The sequence below is a fragment of the Salmo trutta genome, chromosome 24, assembly GCF_901001165.1.
Source record: "Salmo trutta chromosome 24, fSalTru1.1, whole genome shotgun sequence".
In the NCBI taxonomy this organism is placed as follows: Eukaryota; Metazoa; Chordata; class Actinopteri; order Salmoniformes; family Salmonidae; genus Salmo; species Salmo trutta.
The window spans coordinates 39787516-39805893 of record NC_042980.1 but is presented as its reverse complement, the minus strand read 5'-3'; the positions used below and the strand labels follow the sequence as shown (position 1 = coordinate 39805893).

The 18378-nt window shown below is 40.6% G+C and overlaps 11 non-coding genes across 11 annotated transcripts; all 11 read left to right on the top strand.

Annotated features, from left to right (window-relative positions):
* The first annotated feature begins 765 nt into the window (after positions 1-765).
* Positions 766-929, top strand: LOC115161722 (U1 spliceosomal RNA). Its single transcript, XR_003869412.1, has one exon. It is a non-coding gene; the product is annotated as a U1 spliceosomal RNA (small nuclear RNA).
* Positions 930-3047: 2118 nt separating this feature from the next.
* On the top strand, positions 3048-3166 carry LOC115161626 (5S ribosomal RNA). The gene has a single exon (XR_003869323.1). It is a non-coding gene; the product is annotated as a 5S ribosomal RNA (ribosomal RNA).
* An 824-nt stretch (positions 3167-3990) lies between these two features.
* Positions 3991-4154, top strand: LOC115161715 (U1 spliceosomal RNA). The gene has a single exon (XR_003869405.1). It is a non-coding gene; the product is annotated as a U1 spliceosomal RNA (small nuclear RNA).
* A 2120-nt stretch (positions 4155-6274) lies between these two features.
* Positions 6275-6393, top strand: LOC115161615 (5S ribosomal RNA). The gene has a single exon (XR_003869312.1). It is a non-coding gene; the product is annotated as a 5S ribosomal RNA (ribosomal RNA).
* Positions 6394-7217: 824 nt separating this feature from the next.
* LOC115161719 (U1 spliceosomal RNA) lies at positions 7218-7381 on the top strand. The gene has a single exon (XR_003869409.1). It is a non-coding gene; the product is annotated as a U1 spliceosomal RNA (small nuclear RNA).
* A 2120-nt stretch (positions 7382-9501) lies between these two features.
* On the top strand, positions 9502-9620 carry LOC115161604 (5S ribosomal RNA). Its single transcript, XR_003869308.1, has one exon. It is a non-coding gene; the product is annotated as a 5S ribosomal RNA (ribosomal RNA).
* Positions 9621-10443: 823 nt separating this feature from the next.
* On the top strand, positions 10444-10607 carry LOC115161718 (U1 spliceosomal RNA). The gene has a single exon (XR_003869408.1). It is a non-coding gene; the product is annotated as a U1 spliceosomal RNA (small nuclear RNA).
* A 2121-nt stretch (positions 10608-12728) lies between these two features.
* Positions 12729-12847, top strand: LOC115161592 (5S ribosomal RNA). The gene has a single exon (XR_003869302.1). It is a non-coding gene; the product is annotated as a 5S ribosomal RNA (ribosomal RNA).
* An 822-nt stretch (positions 12848-13669) lies between these two features.
* On the top strand, positions 13670-13833 carry LOC115161714 (U1 spliceosomal RNA). The gene has a single exon (XR_003869404.1). It is a non-coding gene; the product is annotated as a U1 spliceosomal RNA (small nuclear RNA).
* Positions 13834-15953: 2120 nt separating this feature from the next.
* LOC115161581 (5S ribosomal RNA) lies at positions 15954-16072 on the top strand. Its single transcript, XR_003869296.1, has one exon. It is a non-coding gene; the product is annotated as a 5S ribosomal RNA (ribosomal RNA).
* An 826-nt stretch (positions 16073-16898) lies between these two features.
* Positions 16899-17062, top strand: LOC115161713 (U1 spliceosomal RNA). The gene has a single exon (XR_003869403.1). It is a non-coding gene; the product is annotated as a U1 spliceosomal RNA (small nuclear RNA).
* The last annotated feature ends 1316 nt before the right edge of the window (positions 17063-18378 follow it).

Below are 18378 nucleotides of genomic sequence, written 5' to 3'. Positions count from 1 at the left end.
ATTCACTACATTTCTTTCTTTTTACATTTTACTCCTTTTTAGCAGACACTCTTATCCATACATTTCATACATTTTTTCCCCCCATACTAAATGCAGCTTCTATGGGTTAGCCTCCCCTGCCCGTTTAATACGATCAAAGTTCTTTGTGTTGTCAGGGAGCATACATACTTCCTTTATTTAGAAGACAAATAACAATATTGTTACTGAATGCAGCTTGTGTGTGCTTTGTGCTCCCTCGCCCTGTTCAAATCATCAAAGGAAATAATGCTGCTGACTGGAACTGGACTGGTGTCTGGTGGCCCTGTGTTTTCCATGGTGGAATTAGAACCCTTCTTTTATGGAGTAAATCAAAAGCACAAAAGAATGTGAGATGTTATTGATAATAAATCAATTGGTTTCATGCATTTGTCTCTCTCTCTCTCTCTCTGTGTGTGTGTGTGTGTGTGTGTGTGTGTGTGTGTGTGTGTCTGAACGTGATTGTATTTCGTCATATCGCATACATTTGTGATATCAGACAGGTTAATAAGATATTAAAAAGTAATTGGTGATTTTTTCTACAGTGTTGCATGATGGGAATGTAGTGGTTCACTGATATAATCTGGTAAACAAAATAAACTACTTTTTCACCACTCTGTCTGCAAGTGCATTCCTAAACGGCATTTAACGCCGGTCGATGTGACGTGATATTATCAGAACACAAAGTAGTTACCGCTGCCAAAAATGTTGGCATTGGAAAGAGTTGCCCTCCACCGATATTTATAAATCATACTTACCTGGCAAGGGAGATATCGTGATCAAGAAGGCGGTTCACCCAGGGCGAGGCTCAGCCATTGCACTCCGGCTGTGCTGACCCCTGCGAATTTCTCAAATGTGGAAATCTCGATTGCATAATTTATGGTAGTGGGGGACTGCGTTCGCGCTCTCCCCTGATTTCTTGTTTAATGATAGAACTGTGGCTTGCCGACAGGCGTCAGGATGATGTGAGTCAACTGACCGTGCTTGTGGACATCTTTGAAATCAATTGTGAAATTACGCTTAGCCTCTCTAGGGTAGGTGGGACGAAATCGTCCCACCTACTCAACAGCCAGTGGAATCCCGTGGCGCCTTATTCAAATACCTTAGAAATGCTATTACTTCAATTTTTCAAACATATCACTATTTTACACCATTTTAAAGACAAGACTCTCGTTCATCTAACCACACTGTCCGATTTCAAAAAGGCTTTACAACGAAAGCAAAACATTACATTATGTCAGCAGAGTACCCAGCCAGAAATAATCAGACACCCATTTTTCAAGCTAGCATATAATGTCACATAAACTCAAACCACAGCTAAATGCAGCACTAACCTTTGATGATCTTCATCAGATGACAATCCTAGGACATTATGTTATACATGCATGTTTTGTTCAATCAAGTTCATATATCAAAAAACAGCTTTTTACATTAGCATGTGACGTTCAGAACTAGCATACCCACCGCAAAAACTTCCGGTGAATTTACTAAATTACTCACGATAAACGTTCACAAAAAACAGAACAATTATTTTAAGAATTATAGATACAGTACTCCTTTATGCAATCGCTATGTCCGATTTTACAATAGCTTTTCGGTGAAAGCACATTTTGCAATATTCTGAGTAGATAGCCCAGCCATCACGGGCTAGCTATTTAGACACCCACCAAGTTTAGCCCTCACCAAAGTCAGATTTACTATAAGAAAAATTTGATTACCTTTGCTGTTCTTCGTAAGAATGCACTCCCAGGACTTCTACTTCAATAACAAATGTTGGTTTGGTTCAAAATAATCCATAGTTATGTTCAAATATCCTCTGTTTTGTTCGTGCGTTCAAGACACTATCCGAAGGGTGACGCGCCCGACGCGTTTCGTGACAAAAAAAATCTAAATATTCCATTACCGTACTTCGAAGCTGTTTAAAATCAATTTTTATGCCATTTTTCTCGTAAAAAAAGCGATAATATTCCAACCAGGGAAACCCTGTTTTAGTTCAAAGACAGAGAAAATAAAAACATGGGGTCGCCTCGTGCACGCGCCTCAGTCTCATTATACTGTGATCAACCACTTACCAAAGGCGCTAATGTTTTTCAGGCAGGGACATCATTCATCAAAGACATCATTCAGCTTTTTCCCGCCTTCTGAGAGCCTATGGGAGCCGTAGGAAGTGTCACGTTACAGCAGAGATCCTCAGTTTTCAATAAAGAGAGTGAAGAAGCCCAAGAAATTGTCAGACAGGCCACTTCCTGTAAGGAATCTTCTCAGGTTTTTGCCTGCCATATGAGTTCTGTTATATACTCACAGACACCATTCAAACAGTTTTAGAAATTTTAGGGTGTTTTCTATCCAAAGCCAATAATTATATGCATATTCTAGTTTCTGGGCAGAAGTAATAACCAGATTGAATCGGGTACGTTTTTTATCCGGCCGTGCAAATACTGCCCCCTACCCCCAACAGGTTAATCAAAAGGTGGGAAACATCTGTTTGTAGCAAAACATGGTTGGCATTTTGTGGAAACATCATGTTGCGAAATGCAGCATGGTATTTATGCCACACTGGTACTTCAATCAAGAGATAGTTGGGAAGCCGCTCTGGACCCCTACCCGTCATGATGTGTCATACGCGCGCCCCATGCGCTTACAATATGAAATTGTCCTTACATGCGCTCCTCCTTAGCACAGAGCAATGTAATAGGTTTTGTACATTCATAACTTTTGTGTATTTATTCTGGCTAGTAGGATAGCTGCATGGGAAAGTGTTGCTAATGATGTATTTGTCCGAATTGATTGTATTTGTCCGTTTTTTCCCACAAGGCTGTGTGTAAAATATGCCCTTGCTTTGAAATGTTAGCAAGGTTAGTTTGTGTTTCATCCAACTATGTGTGCTAAAAAGTGATGGCTACAGTATATGTAATTAGTTGCAGTTTTTGAGTGAGCCAAAGTTCAAGCTGCTTATGTAATTGGTGAAAACGCGATGTCTGTTTATCACACTCACTTTGACTTTATATGCTGTACCATGAGTTAGTCTAACGGCTTACGGCCATACCAGCCTGAATACGCCCGATCTCGTCTGATCTCGGAAGCTAAGCAGGGTCGGGCCTGGTTAGTACTTGGATGGGAGACCGCCTGGGAATACCAGGTGCTGTAAGCTTTTTCTCCACTAGGGGGTGCTCTTGCATCATTTCATCAGCAACACTGCCTTGTAGTGAGCATTTCATGCTGAATTCACTACATTTCTTTCTTTTTACATTTTACTCCTTTTTAGCAGACACTCTTATCCATACATTTCATACATTTTTTTCCCCCATACTAAATGCAGCTTCTATGGGTTAGCCTCCCCTGCCCGTTTAATACGATCAAAGTTCTTTGTGTTGTCAGGGAGCATACATACTTCCTTTATTTAGAAGACAAATAACAATATTGTTACTGAATGCAGCTTGTGTGTGCTTTGTGCTCCCTCGCCCTGTTCAAATCATCAAAGGAAATAATGCTGCTGACTGGAACTGGACTGGTGTCTGGTGGCCCTGTGTTTTCCATGGTGGAATTAGAACCCTTCTTTTATGGAGTAAATCAAAAGCACAAAAGAATGTGAGATGTTATTGATAATAAATCAATTGGTTTCATGCATTTGTCTCTCTCTCTCTCTGTGTGTGTGTGTGTGTGTGTGTGTGTGTGTCTGAACGTGATTGTATTTCGTCATATCGCATACATTTGTGATATCAGACAGGTTAATAAGATATTAAAAAGTAATTGGGGATTTTTTCTACAGTGTTGCATGATGGGAATGTAGTGGTTCACTGATATAATCTGGTAAACAAAATAAACTACTTTTTCACCACTCTGTCTGCAAGTGCATTCCTAAACGGCATTTAACGCCGGTCGATGTGACGTGATATTATCAGAACACAAAGTAGTTACCGTCAGCCAAAAATGTTGGCATTGGAAAGAGTTGCCCTCCACCAATATTTATAAATCATACTTACCTGGCAAGGGAGATACCGTGATCAAGAAGGCGGTTCACCCAGGGCGAGGCTCAGCCATTGCACTCCGGCTGTGCTGACCCCTGCGAATTTCTCAAATGTGGAAATCTCGATTGCATAATTTATGGTAGTGGGGGACTGCGTTCGCGCTCTCCCCTGATTTCTTTGTTTAATGATAGAACTGTGGCTTGCCGACAGGCGTCAGGATGATGTGAGTCAACTGACCGTGCTTGTGGACATCTTTGAAATCAATTGTGAAATTACGCTTAGCCTCTCTAGGGTAGGTGGGACGAAATCGTCCCACCTACTCAACAGCCAGTGGAATCCCGTGGCGCCTTATTCAAATACCTTAGAAATGCTATTACTTCAATTTTTCAAACATATCACTATTTTACACCATTTTAAAGACAAGACTCTCGTTCATCTAACCACACTGTCCGATTTCAAAAAGGCTTTACAACGAAAGCAAAACATTACATTATGTCAGCAGAGTACCCAGCCAGAAATAATCAGACACCCATTTTTCAAGCTAGCATATAATGTCACATAAACTCAAACCACAGCTAAATGCAGCACTAACCTTTGATGATCTTCATCAGATGACAATCCTAGGACATTATGTTATACATGCATGTTTTGTTCAATCAAGTTCATATATCAAAAAACAGCTTTTTACATTAGCATGTGACGTTCAGAACTAGCATACCCACCGCAAAAACTTCCGGTGAATTTACTAAATTACTCACGATAAACGTTCACAAAAAACAGAACAATTATTTTAAGAATTATAGATACAGTACTCCTTTATGCAATCGCTATGTCCGATTTTACAATAGCTTTTCGGTGAAAGCACATTTTGCAATATTCTGAGTAGATAGCCCAGCCATCACGGGCTAGCTATTTAGACACCCACCAAGTTTAGCCCTCACCAAAGTCAGATTTACTATAAGAAAAATTTGATTACCTTTGCTGTTCTTCGTAAGAATGCACTCCCAGGACTTCTACTTCAATAACAAATGTTGGTTTGGTTCAAAATAATCCATAGTTATGTTCAAATATCCTCTGTTTTGTTCGTGCGTTCAAGACACTATCCGAAGGGTGACGCGCCCGACGCGTTTCGTGACAAAAAAAAATCAAAATATTCCATTACCGTACTTCGAAGCTGTTTAAAATCAATTTTTATGCCATTTTTCTCGTAAAAAAAGCGATAATATTCCAACCCGGGAAACCCTGTTTTAGTTCAAAGACAGAGAAAATAAAAACATGGGGTCGCCTCGTGCACGCGCCTCAGTCTCATTGTACTCTGATCGACCACTTACCAAAGGCGCTAATGTTTTTCAGGCAGGGACATCATTCATCAAAGACATCATTCAGCTTTTTCCCGCCTTCTGAGAGCCTATGGGAGCTGTAGGAAGTGTCACGTTACAGCAGAGATCCTCAGTTTTCAATAAAGAGAGTGAAGAAGCCCAAGAAATTGTCAGACAGGCCACTTCCTGTAAGGAATCTTCTCAGGTTTTTGCCTGCCATATGAGTTCTGTTATATACTCACAGACACCATTCAAACAGTTGTAGAAATTTTAGGGTGTTTTCTATCCAAAGCCAATAATTATATGCATATTCTAGTTTCTGGGCAGTAGTAATAACCAGATTGAATCGGGTACGTTTTTTATCCGGCCGTGCAAATACTGCCCCCTACCCCCAACAGGTTAATCAAAAGGTGGGAAACATCTGTTTGTAGCAAAACATGGTTGGCATTTTGTGGAAACATCATGTTGCGAAATGCAGCATGGTATTTATGCCACACTGGTACTTCAATCAAGAGATAGTTGGGAAGCCGCTCTGGACCCCTACCCGTCATGATGTGTCATACGCGCGCCCCATGCGCTTACAATATGAAATTGTCCTTACATGCGCTCCTCCTTAGCACAGAGCAATGTAATAGGTTTTGTACATTCATAACTTTTGTGTATTTATTCTGGCTAGTAGGATAGCTGCATGGGAAAGTGTTGCTAATGATGTATTTGTCCGAATTGATTGTATTTGTCCGTTTTTTCCCACAAGGCTGTGTGTAAAATATGCCCTTGCTTTGAAATGTTAGCAAGGTTAGTTTGTGTTTCATCCAACTATGTGTGCTAAAAAGTGATGGCTACAGTATATGTAATTAGTTGCAGTTTTTGAGTGAGCCAAAGTTCAAGCTGCTTATGTAATTGGTGAAAACGCGATGTCTGTTTATCACACTCACTTTGACTTTATATGCTGTACCATGAGTTAGTCTAACGGCTTACGGCCATACCAGCCTGAATACGCCCGATCTCGTCTGATCTCGGAAGCTAAGCAGGGTCGGGCCTGGTTAGTACTTGGATGGGAGACCGCCTGGGAATACCAGGTGCTGTAAGCTTTTTCTCCACTAGGGGGTGCTCTTGCATCATTTCATCAGCAACACTGCCTTGTAGTGAGCATTTCATGCTGAATTCACTACATTTCTTTCTTTTTACATTTTACTCCTTTTTAGCAGACACTCTTATCCATACATTTCATACATTTTTTTCCCCCATACTAAATGCAGCTTCTATGGGTTAGCCTCCCCTGCCCGTTTAATACGATCAAAGTTCTTTGTGTTGTCAGGGAGCATACATACTTCCTTTATTTAGAAGACAAATAACAATATTGTTACTGAATGCAGCTTGTGTGTGCTTTGTGCTCCCTCGCCCTGTTCAAATCATCAAAGGAAATAATGCTGCTGACTGGAACTGGACTGGTGTCTGGTGGCCCTGTGTTTTCCATGGTGGAATTAGAACCCTTCTTTTATGGAGTAAATCAAAAGCACAAAAGAATGTGAGATGTTATTGATAATAAATCAATTGGTTTCATGCATTTGTCTCTCTCTCTCTCTGTGTGTGTGTGTGTGTGTGTGTGTGTGTGTCTGAACGTGATTGTATTTCGTCATATCGCATACATTTGTGATATCAGACAGGTTAATAAGATATTAAAAAGTAATTGGGGATTTTTTCTACAGTGTTGCATGATGGGAATGTAGTGGTTCACTGATATAATCTGGTAAACAAAATAAACTACTTTTTCACCACTCTGTCTGCAAGTGCATTCCTAAACGGCATTTAACGCCGGTCGATGTGACGTGATATTATCAGAACACAAAGTAGTTACCGTCAGCCAAAAATGTTGGCATTGGAAAGAGTTGCCCTCCACCGATATTTATAAATCATACTTACCTGGCAAGGGAGATACCGTGATCAAGAAGGCGGTTTACCCAGGGCGAGGCTCAGCCATTGCACTCCGGCTGTGCTGACCCCTGCGAATTTCTCAAATGTGGAAATCTCGATTGCATAATTTATGGTAGTGGGGGACTGCGTTCGCGCTCTCCCCTGATTTCTTTGTTTAATGATAGAACTGTGGCTTGCCGACAGGCGTCAGGATGATGTGAGTCAACTGACCGTGCTTGTGGACATCTTTGAAATCAATTGTGAAATTACGCTTAGCCTCTCTAGGGTAGGTGGGACGAAATCGTCCCACCTACTCAACAGCCAGTGGAATCCCGTGGCGCCTTATTCAAATACCTTAGAAATGCTATTACTTCAATTTTTCAAACATATCACTATTTTACACCATTTTAAAGACAAGACTCTCGTTCATCTAACCACACTGTCCGATTTCAAAAAGGCTTTACAACGAAAGCAAAACATTACATTATGTCAGCAGAGTACCCAGCCAGAAATAATCAGACACCCATTTTTCAAGCTAGCATATAATGTCACATAAACTCAAACCACAGCTAAATGCAGCACTAACCTTTGATGATCTTCATCAGATGACAATCCTAGGACATTATGTTATACATGCATGTTTTGTTCAATCAAGTTCATATATCAAAAAACAGCTTTTTACATTAGCATGTGACGTTCAGAACTAGCATACCCACCGCAAAAACTTCCGGTGAATTTACTAAATTACTCACGATAAACGTTCACAAAAAACAGAACAATTATTTTAAGAATTATAGATACAGTACTCCTTTATGCAATCGCTATGTCCGATTTTACAATAGCTTTTCGGTGAAAGCACATTTTGCAATATTCTGAGTAGATAGCCCAGCCATCACGGGCTAGCTATTTAGACACCCACCAAGTTTAGCCCTCACCAAAGTCAGATTTACTATAAGAAAAATTTGATTACCTTTGCTGTTCTTCGTAAGAATGCACTCCCAGGACTTCTACTTCAATAACAAATGTTGGTTTGGTTCAAAATAATCCATAGTTATGTTCAAATATCCTCTGTTTTGTTCGTGCGTTCAAGACACTATCCGAAGGGTGACGCGCCCGACGCGTTTCGTGACAAAAAAAAATCAAAATATTCCATTACCGTACTTCGAAGCTGTTTAAAATCAATTTTTATGCCATTTTTCTCGTAAAAAAAGCGATAATATTCCAACCCGGGAAACCCTGTTTTAGTTCAAAGACAGAGAAAATAAAAACATGGGGTCGCCTCGTGCACGCGCCTCAGTCTCATTGTACTCTGATCGACCACTTACCAAAGGCGCTAATGTTTTTCAGGCAGGGACATCATTCATCAAAGACATCATTCAGCTTTTTCCCGCCTTCTGAGAGCCTATGGGAGCTGTAGGAAGTGTCACGTTACAGCAGAGATCCTCAGTTTTCAATAAAGAGAGTGAAGAAGCCCAAGAAATTGTCAGACAGGCCACTTCCTGTAAGGAATCTTCTCAGGTTTTTGCCTGCCATATGAGTTCTGTTATATACTCACAGACACCATTCAAACAGTTGTAGAAATTTTAGGGTGTTTTCTATCCAAAGCCAATAATTATATGCATATTCTAGTTTCTGGGCAGTAGTAATAACCAGATTGAATCGGGTACGTTTTTTATCCGGCCGTGCAAATACTGCCCCCTACCCCCAACAGGTTAATCAAAAGGTGGGAAACATCTGTTTGTAGCAAAACATGGTTGGCATTTTGTGGAAACATCATGTTGCGAAATGCAGCATGGTATTTATGCCACACTGGTACTTCAATCAAGAGATAGTTGGGAAGCCGCTCTGGACCCCTACCCGTCATGATGTGTCATACGCGCGCCCCATGCGCTTACAATATGAAATTGTCCTTACATGCGCTCCTCCTTAGCACAGAGCAATGTAATAGGTTTTGTACATTCATAACTTTTGTGTATTTATTCTGGCTAGTAGGATAGCTGCATGGGAAAGTGTTGCTAATGATGTATTTGTCCGAATTGATTGTATTTGTCCGTTTTTTCCCACAAGGCTGTGTGTAAAATATGCCCTTGCTTTGAAATGTTAGCAAGGTTAGTTTGTGTTTCATCCAACTATGTGTGCTAAAAAGTGATGGCTACAGTATATGTAATTAGTTGCAGTTTTTGAGTGAGCCAAAGTTCAAGCTGCTTATGTAATTGGTGAAAACGCGATGTCTGTTTATCACACTCACTTTGACTTTATATGCTGTACCATGAGTTAGTCTAACGGCTTACGGCCATACCAGCCTGAATACGCCCGATCTCGTCTGATCTCGGAAGCTAAGCAGGGTCGGGCCTGGTTAGTACTTGGATGGGAGACCGCCTGGGAATACCAGGTGCTGTAAGCTTTTTCTCCACTAGGGGGTGCTCTTGCATCATTTCATCAGCAACACTGCCTTGTAGTGAGCATTTCATGCTGAATTCACTACATTTCTTTCTTTTTACATTTTACTCCTTTTTAGCAGACACTCTTATCCATACATTTCATACATTTTTTCCCCCATACTAAATGCAGCTTCTATGGGTTAGCCTCCCCTGCCCGTTTAATACGATCAAAGTTCTTTGTGTTGTCAGGGAGCATACATACTTCCTTTATTTAGAAGACAAATAACAATATTGTTACTGAATGCAGCTTGTGTGTGCTTTGTGCTCCCTCGCCCTGTTCAAATCATCAAAGGAAATAATGCTGCTGACTGGAACTGGACTGGTGTCTGGTGGCCCTGTGTTTTCCATGGTGGAATTAGAACCCTTCTTTTATGGAGTAAATCAAAAGCACAAAAGAATGTGAGATGTTATTGATAATAAATCAATTGGTTTCATGCATTTGTCTCTCTCTCTCTCTGTGTGTGTGTGTGTGTGTGTGTGTGTGTGTCTGAACGTGATTGTATTTCGTCATATCGCATACATTTGTGATATCAGACAGGTTAATAAGATATTAAAAAGTAATTGGGGATTTTTTCTACAGTGTTGCATGATGGGAATGTAGTGGTTCACTGATATAATCTGGTAAACAAAATAAACTACTTTTTCACCACTCTGTCTGCAAGTGCATTCCTAAACGGCATTTAACGCCGGTCGATGTGACGTGATATTATCAGAACACAAAGTAGTTACCGTCAGCCAAAAATGTTGGCATTGGAAAGAGTTGCCCTCCACCGATATTTATAAATCATACTTACCTGGCAAGGGAGATACCGTGATCAAGAAGGCGGTTTACCCAGGGCGAGGCTCAGCCATTGCACTCCGGCTGTGCTGACCCCTGCGAATTTCTCAAATGTGGAAATCTCGATTGCATAATTTATGGTAGTGGGGGACTGCGTTCGCGCTCTCCCCTGATTTCTTTGTTTAATGATAGAACTGTGGCTTGCCGACAGGCGTCAGGATGATGTGAGTCAACTGACCGTGCTTGTGGACATCTTTGAAATCAATTGTGAAATTACGCTTAGCCTCTCTAGGGTAGGTGGGACGAAATCGTCCCACCTACTCAACAGCCAGTGGAATCCCGTGGCGCCTTATTCAAATACCTTAGAAATGCTATTACTTCAATTTTTCAAACATATCACTATTTTACACCATTTTAAAGACAAGACTCTCGTTCATCTAACCACACTGTCCGATTTCAAAAAGGCTTTACAACGAAAGCAAAACATTACATTATGTCAGCAGAGTACCCAGCCAGAAATAATCAGACACCCATTTTTCAAGCTAGCATATAATGTCACATAAACTCAAACCACAGCTAAATGCAGCACTAACCTTTGATGATCTTCATCAGATGACAATCCTAGGACATTATGTTATACATGCATGTTTTGTTCAATCAAGTTCATATATCAAAAAACAGCTTTTTACATTAGCATGTGACGTTCAGAACTAGCATACCCACCGCAAAAACTTCCGGTGAATTTACTAAATTACTCACGATAAACGTTCACAAAAAACAGAACAATTATTTTAAGAATTATAGATACAGTACTCCTTTATGCAATCGCTATGTCCGATTTTACAATAGCTTTTCGGTGAAAGCACATTTTGCAATATTCTGAGTAGATAGCCCAGCCATCACGGGCTAGCTATTTAGACACCCACCAAGTTTAGCCCTCACCAAAGTCAGATTTACTATAAGAAAAATTTGATTACCTTTGCTGTTCTTCGTAAGAATGCACTCCCAGGACTTCTACTTCAATAACAAATGTTGGTTTGGTTCAAAATAATCCATAGTTATGTTCAAATATCCTCTGTTTTGTTCGTGCGTTCAAGACACTATCCGAAGGGTGACGCGCCCGACGCGTTTCGTGACAAAAAAAATCAAAATATTCCATTACCGTACTTCGAAGCTGTTTAAAATCAATTTTTATGCCATTTTTCTCGTAAAAAAAGCGATAATATTCCAACCCGGGAAACCCTGTTTTAGTTCAAAGACAGAGAAAATAAAAACATGGGGTCGCCTCGTGCACGCGCCTCAGTCTCATTGTACTCTGATCGACCACTTACCAAAGGCGCTAATGTTTTTCAGGCAGGGACATCATTCATCAAAGACATCATTCAGCTTTTTTCCCGCCTTCTGAGAGCCTATGGGAGCTGTAGGAAGTGTCACGTTACAGCAGAGATCCTCAGTTTTCAATAAAGAGAGTGAAGAAGCCCAAGAAATTGTCAGACAGGCCACTTCCTGTAAGGAATCTTCTCAGGTTTTTGCCTGCCATATGAGTTCTGTTATATACTCACAGACACCATTCAAACAGTTGTAGAAATTTTAGGGTGTTTTCTATCCAAAGCCAATAATTATATGCATATTCTAGTTTCTGGGCAGTAGTAATAACCAGATTGAATCGGGTACGTTTTTTATCCGGCCGTGCAAATACTGCCCCCTACCCCCAACAGGTTAATCAAAAGGTGGGAAACATCTGTTTGTAGCAAAACATGGTTGGCATTTTGTGGAAACATCATGTTGCGAAATGCAGCATGGTATTTATGCCACACTGGTACTTCAATCAAGAGATAGTTGGGAAGCCGCTCTGGACCCCTACCCGTCATGATGTGTCATACGCGCGCCCCATGCGCTTACAATATGAAATTGTCCTTACATGCGCTCCTCCTTAGCACAGAGCAATGTAATAGGTTTTGTACATTCATAACTTTTGTGTATTTATTCTGGCTAGTAGGATAGCTGCATGGGAAAGTGTTGCTAATGATGTATTTGTCCGAATTGATTGTATTTGTCCGTTTTTTTCCCACAAGGCTGTGTGTAAAATATGCCCTTGCTTTGAAATGTTAGCAAGGTTAGTTTGTGTTTCATCCAACTATGTGTGCTAAAAAGTGATGGCTACAGTATATGTAATTAGTTGCAGTTTTTGAGTGAGCCAAAGTTCAAGCTGCTTATGTAATTGGTGAAAACGCGATGTCTGTTTATCACACTCACTTTGACTTTATATGCTGTACCATGAGTTAGTCTAACGGCTTACGGCCATACCAGCCTGAATACGCCCGATCTCGTCTGATCTCGGAAGCTAAGCAGGGTCGGGCCTGGTTAGTACTTGGATGGGAGACCGCCTGGGAATACCAGGTGCTGTAAGCTTTTTCTCCACTAGGGGGTGCTCTTGCATCATTTCATCAGCAACACTGCCTTGTAGTGAGCATTTCATGCTGAATTCACTACATTTCTTTCTTTTTACATTTTACTCCTTTTTAGCAGACACTCTTATCCATACATTTCATACATTTTTTTCCCCCATACTAAATGCAGCTTCTATGGGTTAGCCTCCCCTGCCCGTTTAATACGATCAAAGTTCTTTGTGTTGTCAGGGAGCATACATACTTCCTTTATTTAGAAGACAAATAACAATATTGTTACTGAATGCAGCTTGTGTGTGCTTTGTGCTCCCTCGCCCTGTTCAAATCATCAAAGGAAATAATGCTGCTGACTGGAACTGGACTGGTGTCTGGTGGCCCTGTGTTTTCCATGGTGGAATTAGAACCCTTCTTTTATGGAGTAAATCAAAAGCACAAAAGAATGTGAGATGTTATTGATAATAAATCAATTGGTTTCATGCATTTGTCTCTCTCTCTCTCTGTGTGTGTGTGTGTGTGTGTGTGTGTGTCTGAACGTGATTGTATTTCGTCATATCGCATACATTTGTGATATCAGACAGGTTAATAAGATATTAAAAAGTAATTGGGGATTTTTTCTACAGTGTTGCATGATGGGAATGTAGTGGTTCACTGATATAATCTGGTAAACAAAATAAACTACTTTTTCACCACTCTGTCTGCAAGTGCATTCCTAAACGGCATTTAACGCCGGTCGATGTGACGTGATATTATCAGAACACAAAGTAGTTACCGTCAGCCAAAAATGTTGGCATTGGAAAGAGTTGCCCTCCACCGATATTTATAAATCATACTTACCTGGCAAGGGAGATACCGTGATCAAGAAGGCGGTTCACCCAGGGCGAGGCTCAGCCATTGCACTCCGGCTGTGCTGACCCCTGCGAATTTCTCAAATGTGGAAATCTCGATTGCATAATTTATGGTAGTGGGGGACTGCGTTCGCGCTCTCCCCTGATTTCTTTGTTTAATGATAGAACTGTGGCTTGCCGACAGGCGTCAGGATGATGTGAGTCAACTGACCGTGCTTGTGGACATCTTTGAAATCAATTGTGAAATTACGCTTAGCCTCTCTAGGGTAGGTGGGACGAAATCGTCCCACCTACTCAACAGCCAGTGGAATCCCGTGGCGCCTTATTCAAATACCTTAGAAATGCTATTACTTCAATTTTTCAAACATATCACTATTTTACACCATTTTAAAGACAAGACTCTCGTTCATCTAACCACACTGTCCGATTTCAAAAAGGCTTTACAACGAAAGCAAAACATTACATTATGTCAGCAGAGTACCCAGCCAGAAATAATCAGACACCCATTTTTCAAGCTAGCATATAATGTCACATAAACTCAAACCACAGCTAAATGCAGCACTAACCTTTGATGATCTTCATCAGATGACAATCCTAGGACATTATGTTATACATGCATGTTTTGTTCAATCAAGTTCATATATCAAAAAACAGCTTTTTACATTAGCATGTGACGTTCAGAACTAGCATACCCACCGCAAAAACTTCCGGTGAATTTACTAAATTACTCACGATAAACGTTCACAAAAAACAGAACAATTATTTAAGAATTATAGATACAGTACTCCTTTATGCAATCGCTATGTCCGATTTTACAATAGCTTTTCGGTGAAAGCACATTTTGCAATATTCTGAGTAGATAGCCCAGCCATCACGGGCTAGCTATTTAGACACCCACCAAGTTTAGCCCTCACCAAAGTCAGATTTACTATAAGAAAAATTTGATTACCTTTGCTGTTCTTCGTAAGAATGCACTCCCAGGACTTCTACTTCAATAACAAATGTTGGTTTGGTTCAAAATAATCCATAGTTATGTTCAAATATCCTCTGTTTTGTTCGTGCGTTCAAGACACTATCCGAAGGGTGACGCGCCCGACGCGTTTCGTGACAAAAAAAATCAAAATATTCCATTACCGTACTTCGAAGCTGTTTAAAATCAATTTTTATGCCATTTTTTCTCGTAAAAAAAGCGATAATATTCCAACCCGGGAAACCCTGTTTTAGTTCAAAGACAGAGAAAATAAAAACATGGGGTCGCCTCGTGCACGCGCCTCAGTCTCATTGTACTCTGATCGACCACTTACCAAAGGCGCTAATGTTTTTCAGGCAGGGACATCATTCATCAAAGACATCATTCAGCTTTTTCCCGCCTTCTGAGAGCCTATGGGAGCTGTAGGAAGTGTCACGTTACAGCAGAGATCCTCAGTTTTCAATAAAGAGAGTGAAGAAGCCCAAGAAATTGTCAGACAGGCCACTTCCTGTAAGGAATCTTCTCAGGTTTTTGCCTGCCATATGAGTTCTGTTATATACTCACAGACACCATTCAAACAGTTGTAGAAATTTTAGGGTGTTTTCTATCCAAAGCCAATAATTATATGCATATTCTAGTTTCTGGGCAGTAGTAATAACCAGATTGAATCGGGTACGTTTTTTATCCGGCCGTGCAAATACTGCCCCCTACCCCCAACAGGTTAATCAAAAGGTGGGAAACATCTGTTTGTAGCAAAACATGGTTGGCATTTTGTGGAAACATCATGTTGCGAAATGCAGCATGGTATTTATGCCACACTGGTACTTCAATCAAGAGATAGTTGGGAAGCCGCTCTGGACCCCTACCCGTCATGATGTGTCATACGCGCGCCCCATGCGCTTACAATATGAAATTGTCCTTACATGCGCTCCTCCTTAGCACAGAGCAATGTAATAGGTTTTGTACATTCATAACTTTTGTGTATTTATTCTGGCTAGTAGGATAGCTGCATGGGAAAGTGTTGCTAATGATGTATTTGTCCGAATTGATTGTATTTGTCCGTTTTTTCCCACAAGGCTGTGTGTAAAATATGCCCTTGCTTTGAAATGTTAGCAAGGTTAGTTTGTGTTTCATCCAACTATGTGTGCTAAAAAGTGATGGCTACAGTATATGTAATTAGTTGCAGTTTTTTGAGTGAGCCAAAGTTCAAGCTGCTTATGTAATTGGTGAAAACGCGATGTCTGTTTATCACACTCACTTTGACTTTATATGCTGTACCATGAGTTAGTCTAACGGCTTACGGCCATACCAGCCTGAATACGCCCGATCTCGTCTGATCTCGGAAGCTAAGCAGGGTCGGGCCTGGTTAGTACTTGGATGGGAGACCGCCTGGGAATACCAGGTGCTGTAAGCTTTTTCTCCACTAGGGGGTGCTCTTGCATCATTTCATCAGCAACACTGCCTTGTAGTGAGCATTTCATGCTGAATTCACTACATTTCTTCTTTTTACATTTTACTCCTTTTTAGCAGACACTCTTATCCATACATTTCATACATTTTTTTTCCCCCATACTAATGCAAGCTTCTATGGGTTAGCCTCCCCTGCCCGTTTAATACGATCAAAGTTCTTTGTGTTGTCAGGGAGCATACATACTTCCTTTATTTAGAAGACAAATAACAATATTGTTACTGAATGCAGCTTGTGTGTGCTTTGTGCTCCCTCGCCCTGTTCAAATCATCAAAGGAAATAATGCTGCTGACTGGAACGGGACTGGTGTCTGGTGGCCCTGTGTTTTCCATGGTGGAATTAGAACCCGTCTTTTATGGAGTAAATCAAAAGCACAAAAGAATGTGAGATGTTATTGATAATAAATCAATTGGTTTCATGCATTTGTCTCTCTCTCTCTCTGTGTGTGTGTGTGTGTGTGGTGTGTGTGTGTCTGAACGTGATTGTATTTCGTCATATCGCATACATTTGTGATATCAGACAGGTTAATAAGATATTAAAAAGTAATTGGGGATTTTTTCTACAGTGTTGCATGATGGGAATGTAGTGGTTCACTGATATAATCTGGTAAACAAAATAAACTACTTTTTCACCACTCTGTCTGCAAGTGCATTCCTAAACGGCATTTAACGCCGGTCGATGTGACGTGATATTATCAGAAACACAAAGTAGTTACCGTCAGCCAAAAATGTTGGCATTGGAAAGAGTTGCCCTCCACCGATATTTATAAATCATACTTACCTGGCAAGGGAGATACCGTGATCAAGAAGGCGGTTCACCCAGGGCGAGGCTCAGCCATTGCACTCCGGCTGTGCTGACCCCTGCGAATTTCTCAAATGTGGAAATCTCGATTGCATAATTTATGGTAGTGGGGGACTGCGTTCGCGCTCTCCCCTGATTTCTTGTTTAATGATAGAACTGTGGCTTGCCGACAGGCGTCAGGATGATGTGAGTCAACTGACCGTGCTTGTGGACATCTTTGAAATCAATTGTGAAATTACGCTTAGCCTCTCTAGGGTAGGTGGGACGAAATCGTCCCACCTACTCAACAGCCAGTGGAATCCCGTGGCGCCTTATTCAAATACCTTAGAAATGCTATTACTTCAATTTTTCAAACATATCACTATTTTACACCATTTTAAAGACAAGACTCTCGTTCATCTAACCACACTGTCCGATTTCAAAAAGGCTTTACAACGAAAGCAAACATTACATTATGTCAGCAGAGTACCCAGCCAGAAATAATCAGACACCCATTTTTCAAGCTAGCATATAATGTCACATAAACTCAAACCACAGCTAAATGCAGCACTAACCTTTGATGATCTTCATCAGATGACAATCCTAGGACATTATGTTATACATGCATGTTTTGTTCAATCAAGTTCATATATCAAAAAACAGCTTTTTACATTAGCATGTGACGTTCAGAACTAGCATACCCACCGCAAAAACTTCCGGTGAATTTACTAAATTACTCACGATAAACGTTCACAAAAAACAGAACAATTATTTTAAGAATTATAGATACAGTACTCCTTTATGCAATCGCTATGTCCGATTTTACAATAGCTTTTCGGTGAAAGCACATTTTGCAATATTCTGAGTAGATAGCCCAGCCATCACGGGCTAGCTATTTAGACACCCACCAAGTTTAGCCCTCACCAAAGTCAGATTACTATAAGAAAAATTTGATTACCTTTGCTGTTCTTCGTAAGAATGCACTCCCAGGACTTCTACTTCAATAACAAATGTTGGTTTGGTTCAAAATAATCCATAGTTATGTTCAAATATCCTCTGTTTTGTTCGTGCGTTCAAGACACTATCCGAAGGGTGACGCGCCCGACGCGTTTCGTGACAAAAAAAAAATCAAAATATTCCATTACCGTACTTCGAAGCTGTTTAAAATCAATTTTTATGCCATTTTTCTCGTAAAAAAAGCGATAATATTCCAACCCGGGAAACCCTGTTTTAGTTCAAAGACAGAGAAAATAAAAACATGGGGTCGCCTCGTGCACGCGCCTCAGTCTCATTGTACTCTGATCGACCACTTACCAAAGGCGCTAATGTTTTCAGGCAGGGACAATCATTCATCAAAGACATCATTCAGCTTTTTCCCGCCTTCTGAGAGCCTATGGGAGCTGTAGGAAGTGTCACGTTACAGCAGAGATCCTCAGTTTTCAATAAGAGAGTGAAGAAGCCCAAGAATTGTC